This window comes from Orycteropus afer, unplaced genomic scaffold (genome assembly GCF_000298275.1).
Source record: "Orycteropus afer afer isolate SDZICR_OR568_19922 unplaced genomic scaffold, OryAfe1.0 scaffold00504, whole genome shotgun sequence".
NCBI lineage: Eukaryota > Metazoa > Chordata > Mammalia > Tubulidentata > Orycteropodidae > Orycteropus > Orycteropus afer.
The window spans coordinates 754,295-762,024 of NW_006922091.1; the positions used below are offsets into that span (position 1 = coordinate 754,295).

The following is a 7,730-nucleotide window of genomic DNA, read 5'->3' on the forward strand; positions in this document are numbered from 1 at the left end:
TTCTGGAATTCCAATTACACATAAATTATTCCTCTTTGTGGTGTCCCAAATGAATCTTTGCTTTCTTCATTTTGCTTAATTCTTTTTTCTGATTCTTCCTGGAACAAATTGGTGTTGAGAAATTTATCTTCAACTCCCTGATTCTGTGTTCTATTGATTCATTTGTACTCTTTTGTCCTTCCAATGCATTATCCATTTCTGAAATTTTGGTATTAATCTTTGGATTTCTATTTGCTGTTTTTGTATTGTTTCTAAATTTCCATTTATTTTGTCAATGTGTTTTTTGTATTTTATTTATTTATTTGTTTATTTAATTCTTCTAGAGTTTTGTCAATGTGTTCCTTGATTATATTTGTGGTTTCCTCAAACTTTCAGTCTGTTGAAGGTACCTAAATATAATTCTTTGGAATTCGTTATCATGTAACTCCACTGGCATTTCTTTCTCAGAGAGATTTTCTGTCCCTGTACTTTGCTCCCTTTTTGAGGCATCATGTCCTATTTTTATATGTTTATGATTTGAAGTTGTCTGAGAGTTGTGATGTTGTTGTATTAACTTGTTGATTATACACTGGTTTGTTTTACCCTGATTTTTGTTTAGTTCTTTTTGAATATATCTAGGCAACAAGGTGATTGTGTGATTCTGGTTGCTAGTTTGGCAGCACTAGAGTACTCACCACCTGTCTCTGGACAGATTTGGTAGCAGGTGGGAGTGTGGGTGTGAGTTTCTAATCAATCGTGCAGAGCAGCTGAGGGCAGGTTGGGTGGGTGTTGGCCCCTGTCTGTCTTTGGTCCAGTAGTACTGGAGTTGGTGGTGGCAGCCGTCTAGTGGGTGGAGCAGCAGGTGTAGGTGGGTATGGTTGGGTAGGGTCAGTGGCTCCCAACTGCTGGGGAAAGAGAAAGAAAAAAAGTGGGGGAGTGTTGGAGGTGAAAGGAAAGTAAATAGAGGAAGGAAAGGAGAGGCCTAAGAAGAAAGAAAAAGAGAAAAAGGAAAAAGAAGAGGAAAGGAAGAAAAACAAACCATAACAACAACAAAGAAAAAATAAGGATCAAGTGACCAGTGGTAGCCACCAAACACTGCTGCAGTAGAAATGTGGCACTCGATCCAAGTGACCGGTGAAGGCCACCAAACATGGCTGCGGTAGAAATGTGGCACTCGTTCCATGGGAACATGTACCACCAAACACGGGGTCAGGGAAGGCATTACTGAGCGTGGTAGTGGGGGGCGGCAGCATAGTTCTCATTTAGCTGGATCAAAAAATAAAAAGGAAGAAGAAGGAAAAGAATAATGATGGTGGGGGAAATAGGAGATAAAGAGAAAAAGGGGAAAAAAGCAAGAGAGGGAAAGACTGAGCAGAAGGGAAGAAAGGAAAAGAAAAAAGAAGAGATTTTAAAAAAGGAAACTTGGGCAAATGTTTGCTGCCAGGCACAGCTGCAGCAGGAATATGGGCCTCAACCTGGGAAAGCTCATGCTGCCATCCATGGGGGGCGGGGCAGGTGCTTCTGATCAAGGTGGGTGGTAGAGGCAGGAGCTAAAAGAAAAAAGAAAGACAAATAAAAAAGATGGGTTGAAGAGGGAGAAAAAAAGAAAGGGAAAACAAGTAGGTGAAGAGGGAATTGCTAAGGAGAAAGAAAAAAGAATAAAAAAGGAAGAAAGAAAAGACGCAGCACAGTGCTATTGAAATACCAGTCACCAAACATGGCTGCTCCAGAGTACGCCCTTCCACCCAGGGAGGGACGGGGACAAGTGCTACTAACCACGTGGTTGATGGAGGAGTTCCTGCTTTTCAGGGAAGATGGAAGGACTAAGCAGAGAGATTAAAAAGAAAAAAGAGCCCAGCATTGGCAGTTTGGCCACAGCATGGGTTGGAGTGGAGAGAGCCGCATCTGGTTACTGGGGAGTTGTGCAGGGAAAGGGGAAACATACCTCTCTGGTCTCTTGCTCACCAGTCTGGATGCTGGTACAGTCCTGGAAAAGTGGAGCTGGCTTTCTGTTTGCTGCTCTGATTAGAATGCTGCGTGCAGTAATTAAAAAATGGCCATGCTATGCCAGTTAACAGTTTACAACTCTGTTCACTGTTTTCATTCAGTCTCTTCCTCTTACCGGTATTTCACCTACTTCTTTTTTCTTCCTTTGGGGTTTTAGGATCCATCATTGTCATCCATAGCTGTTTTTTCACACCTTTGTTGTAGAAGGTCTGGACCATGTGTCTGCCTAGTCTTCCATGTTGGACAAAGAATCAACAAATAGGCTTTTGAATATAATCTGAGGAGACATTAATCAGGAACTATTCTTTCCCTTCGTGAAAACACTTCATTCAGTACTTCACAGGTTACAGCTTAATGTTCTGTGATTTAGACATAGAATAAGGACAGGTCTCACTTCAGGTTAAAATTTCTAAGTCAGGACAGCTACTCCTCACTTTTCAACATGGTTAAATTCCACACATCAAGTTTTTGTGTGAAATCATTGTTGTTCAAAAATTACAAAACTACTAAATTACATCATTACATAAATGTCAAACCACCAAGAATCATGGCCCAGCCAAGTTCACACATAACCGTCACATCCAGCAGTTTCTCTTACCTCATACTTTGGCATTGGTTACTGCCAGATATATGTTGCTATTGCACAAGATGGTTGGATAGTAGATTGTTTTACTACTGTTGCAAATACAGAATGTCAGACAATGAGATAGTAGATAAGTGAGGAGTAGGTGTGCATAATATGTTCAACCATCTGCAGAAGAAGGCTACTAGATCTAGCTTCTAAGTAGATCTGGCTGATAGGACAAATATGTCTCTATGTCATCTGGGAGACTGAGATTTAGTAAACTCCTTTAAGAGTACCAAGCAGTGTCCTTAGGATGTATTGACTACCTGTATAAATCTCTGACATTTTCCACTGAATTAACTATTGGTCTTCAGAAATTTTTCATGGGGTCTAGAAGATTCTTCCAAAAAGCAAGAGGGAAAAAAGATATTTTGAGTTAGGATAGCCAAACATGTTATGAAACAGAACTAGATCTACACATCAGAGGCAATTTAGCCATCCATCCAGTGTGATCAAAATTTTCTTTAAGAGTATCTAGCTTCGTTGGTTCTAATTTTAATTCTAAAATTGGGAGACTGTATCTTAGTAAATGAGCAGTGTGTTATTCTTAAAAATATATTTCTCAATGTAAATTAATAAATGTGTATTTAGAAGTCTAGTCCTATAAACTTTGTTTAGAATCACTTGTAGAAAACCTAATCAGCTCTCAGGAAATCCAGTTTCTGCACCTGCACAGCTATGAATCAGAGCCTGTCCTTGGTTGCTTTGCTAAAGAGAGCCTGAGTGTCTCTAAGACTCTGCCTGATTCTCCGGGGCCTAGTATTCTTTCACCTTCTTGAGGCCATATACTTGTTTCTTGTCATTGTCACTTACGTGATCCTTCTCAGTATAACATGCCAAGGAAAAGTTTATAAAATTGTCCTTTAGGGTGCATAGCTATTTATGGTGAAACCTGTGAGAGCCAGAATGCGACAGAACTGCATTGTTTATCTGGGTTTTGCGAATTTTCTGCCTTTGACAAGGTGCAGTTGTACCACTTTCCTATCGTTCATTTTAGTGAAAAATATTGGAGTTTTCCTTCTCTGACAGGTTTCTCCCTTATACAGGTTCCAGATTTCACATATTTTACAGTAATTTCCTATCTTTCAAGTGAACAACATGAAAAGATGTAGGCCTATGGTAGATATTTTTAATCAAACTTTATTTTATTGCATAAATTTGATAAATTTCTCAGTAGTTTTTGTTGTTCGTGGTGGTGGTGGTGACTGTGGTGCACTGAAACTTTTCATTCACTTAGTTTGGAACACATGAAGCTAGAAAGCACATTGAAAATAGAAATTCAGAACAATAGAAAAATAATTAGTGTCATTTGTTTCACTGTCATATTTAACTTATTAATTCATTTTTCTTACATTGATTTTTCTTTTTGCAATCTTTCTTGTTCATTTTTAAAGACTTCAGGTATGGAAGTAATGTAACATAGTCAGAGAGAAAACAGTAAGTAGATAAGGTCAGAGTGAAGAACTTCATTTTCTAGGAAATGGAGACCTACTAATGGCATCTGAGCAGTGGACTGACAATAGCAGAACTATGATCCTGGAAGATAACATGAGAACAGTTTGGATGAGAAGCAACTGAAATAGAGAGTCTGAAGACAAGTTTGGAAGTTAGTGCTAAGACTGGGTTGCAAGACTTCAAAAAGGTAAATGAAGCTAAATGATTTGCTGCAAGAATGGTAAGGAGCGGATGCAAGAAAAACAGAGGAAGAAGAGTTGGCAGATTATGAGCCAACTTCAGGTATGGAAGTAATGTAATATAGTCACAGAGCCAACATAGTGGCAAGTCAGCCTTATTTCTGGGGAGCTGCTGTAATCCTAAGTAAGAACAGCAGTGCAAACACATCTTTAGGAACCAAGGATAGTTTTCCATCACACTTTGTCTGTTTGATACATAGAAAGTGCTTTCAGGCTATTTCTTTTAGAACGGACAATTTAGAACTATATTCTAATTTGTAATGGTATTTACCTGCTTACTAACACCCCCCCCCCACTTCTTTTATCCTGCTTCTACTTCATCCCCTCACTGGCTAAAGAACTCTTCGATAAATGGCATGATCATTCTTCCTGTTTCTCAAGCTCATAATCTGCCAACTCTTCTTCCTCTGTTTTTCTTGCATCCGCTCCTTACCATTCTTGCAGCAAATCATTTAGCTTCATTTACTTTTTTGAAGTCTTGCAACCCAGTCTTAGCACTAACTTCCAAAGTTGTCTTCAGACTCTCTATTTCAGTTCCTTCTCCATCCAAACTGTTCTCATGTTATCTTCCAGGATCATAGTTCTGCTATTGTCAGTCCACTGCTCAGATGCCATTAGTAGGTCTCCATTTCCTAGAAAATGAAGTTCTTCACTCTGACCTTATCTACTTACTGTTTTCTCTCTGTCTGGAATCTTGACCACTAATATAGACAAGTAGGAGAGTGAAATGGACAGAAAGTGGGCTTTGGTATCAGATGCATATAATCTTGAGTCTTGGTTCTGACATTTAAGTGCTATATAACCTTGTACAAGTTAGTTAAACTTTTGAGCATTAGTTTCCTTGTTTGAAAATTGGAAATTATAATTCCTGCCTGAAAGGGTTGTGTGAAATTAAATGAATATATGTTAAAAGTTAGCATAAAGAAGTAGGCATTTAATAAAGATAAGTCATCTTTTCCTCACTCTACTTACCTCAGGTAAAGGCAGACTAGACTCAATTTGAATCCATCTGTAACTTATTATCTGTGTTATATTGCATGGGACATTTAACTGCGAGCCTCAGTTTTCTCATCCAAGAAGTATCTGCCTAGGGTGTTCATATATGTCAGAGATGGCAAAAGAGTCACCCTCAGGTCTCATGTGGTTTTTAACTATGTTTTGCATGACCAATATAGTGTTTGCAATATTTGAGACAACATTTCAAGATTTAAAATTTTACATATACCAAAAAAAAGTCTGCAATTGCAACCTCTCTCTTTTTTTGTTTTTTAATTATTTTATTATTATTATTGTTATTATTTTTGCAGTATTCCCTCCCCTCTGCTCCCACCCCTGGTAACCAACAAAGACAGTTTCCTTCCATGCATAAATCTTTCCATGACTTTTTACAATAATGAACTGATACTATATTTGTCCTTCTATGATTGACTTATTTCACTCAGCATAATGTCTTCCAAGTTCATCCACATTATGTGGTGTTTTACAAATTCTACATTCTTCTTTAGTGTTGCACAGTATTCCATTGTGTGTATGTACCATAGTTTGGTTATCCATACTTCTGTTGATGGGCACCTAGGTTGTTTCCATCTTTTTGGTATTGTAAGTAGTGCTGCAATGAACATGGGTGTGCATATGTCTGTTCTTGTCATGGCTCTCACTTCTTTAGGATATATACCTAGTAATGGAATGGCTGGGTCAAATGGTATTTCTAATTCCAACTTTTTAAGGAATCACCATACTGCTTTCCACAGTGATTGTATCATTTGACAGTCCCACCAGCAATGTATGAGAGTCCCAAACTCTCCACATGCTTGCCAGCATTTGTTATTTTCTGTCTTGTTAAACTATGCTGTTAGTGCTGGGGCCAGATGGTGTCTCACTGTTGTTTTGATCTGCATCTCTCTAATGGCCACTCTTCAGAAGGAAGATGGGTCAATCTACTTCCATAGTGATACTGCCTTGGAAACCCAAGGAGGGGTCGCTATGAGTCGGGTCCGACTCGACGGCACCTTACAACAACAACAACAACAATAATGGCTAATGATTGTGAACATTTTTTCATGTGTTTGTTGGCTCCCTAAATATCATCCTTGGTGAAGTGTCTATTCATGTCTTCTGTCCATTTTTTAATTGGATTATTTGTCTTTTTGTTGTTGAGGTGCTGGAGTTTTCTATAAATTTTAGAGATAAGTCCCTTGTCAGAGATGTCGTTACTGAATGTTTTTTCCCAATCTGTAGGTTCTCTTTTTACTCTTTTGGAGAAGTCTTTGGCAGCACATAAAAATTTAACTTTGAGAAGGTCTCATTCATCTAGTGTATCTTCTGCTGTTTGTGCGTTTTGGGTTATGCTTGATAGCCTGTTTATGCCACATATTACAAAAACAAAACAAAACAAAAAAAACACTGCTATCAAGTTGGACCCGACTCATAGTGACCCCTCCTTGGCTTTCCGAGACAGTATCACTATGGAAGTACATTGCCCAACCTTCCTTCCGAGGAGTGGCTGGTGGGTTTGAACCGCTAGCCTTCTGGTTAGCAGTCAAGTGCTTTAGGCACTGTGCTACCAGAGCCTTTATTATGTTGAGGAATGTCCTTTCTATTCCTATTTTGCTGGAAGTTTTTATCAGAAATGAGTGTTAGGTTTTATAAAATGCCTTTTGTGCTTCAATTGATAGAATTATGTGGTTCTTTTCTTTTGTTTTATTTATGTGATGGATGATTTTGATTGTTTTTCTAATGTTGAACCATCCTTGCTTACCTAGTATGAACCCCGCTTGGTCATAATGTATTATTTTTTTCATATGTTGTTGGAGTCTATTGGCTAGCATTTTGTTGAAGATTTTTGTATATGTTCATGAGGGGTATTGGTCTGTAGTTTTTGTTTTGAGTGATGTCTTTGCCTGGTTTTGGTATCAAGGTTATACTTGTTTCATAAAATGAATTTGGGAAGACTCCATCTTTTTCTCTGTTCTGGAATAGTTTGAGAAGGATTGGTGTCGTTTCCTCTCTGAACATTCAGTAGAATTCTCCAGTGAAACCATCTGGGTCAGGGCATTTTGTTGTTGGTAAATTTTTAAGACCTGTTCAATTTCTTCTTTTGTTGTAGGTCTGTTCAAATTGTCCTCCTCAGTCTGTGTTAGTTTAGGCAAGTAGTATGTTTCTAGAAATTTGTCCATTTCTTCTAGATTTTCAAATTTATTGGAGTGTAATTCTTCATACTATCCTGATAATTATTTTTTTGTGTATTATCCTGTTGGTTCTGTTTTGACATCACCCATTTCATTTCTTATTCATGTTATTTGTGTTCTCTTCCTCTTTTCCTTTGCTAAATTTGCCAGTGATTTGTCAATTTTTTTCATCTTTTCAAAAAACCAACTTTTAGTCTTGTTGATTTTTTCTATTGTCTTTGTATTTTCTGTTTCATT

General features: G+C 38.0%; 1 protein-coding gene across 1 annotated transcript in view; it reads left to right on the forward strand.

The window, feature by feature from the left end:
• Window positions 1-7,730, forward strand: part of METTL25 (methyltransferase like 25) — a 233,140-nt gene that overhangs the window by 24,335 nt on the left and 201,075 nt on the right. The gene's annotated exons all lie outside the window — the stretch shown is intronic.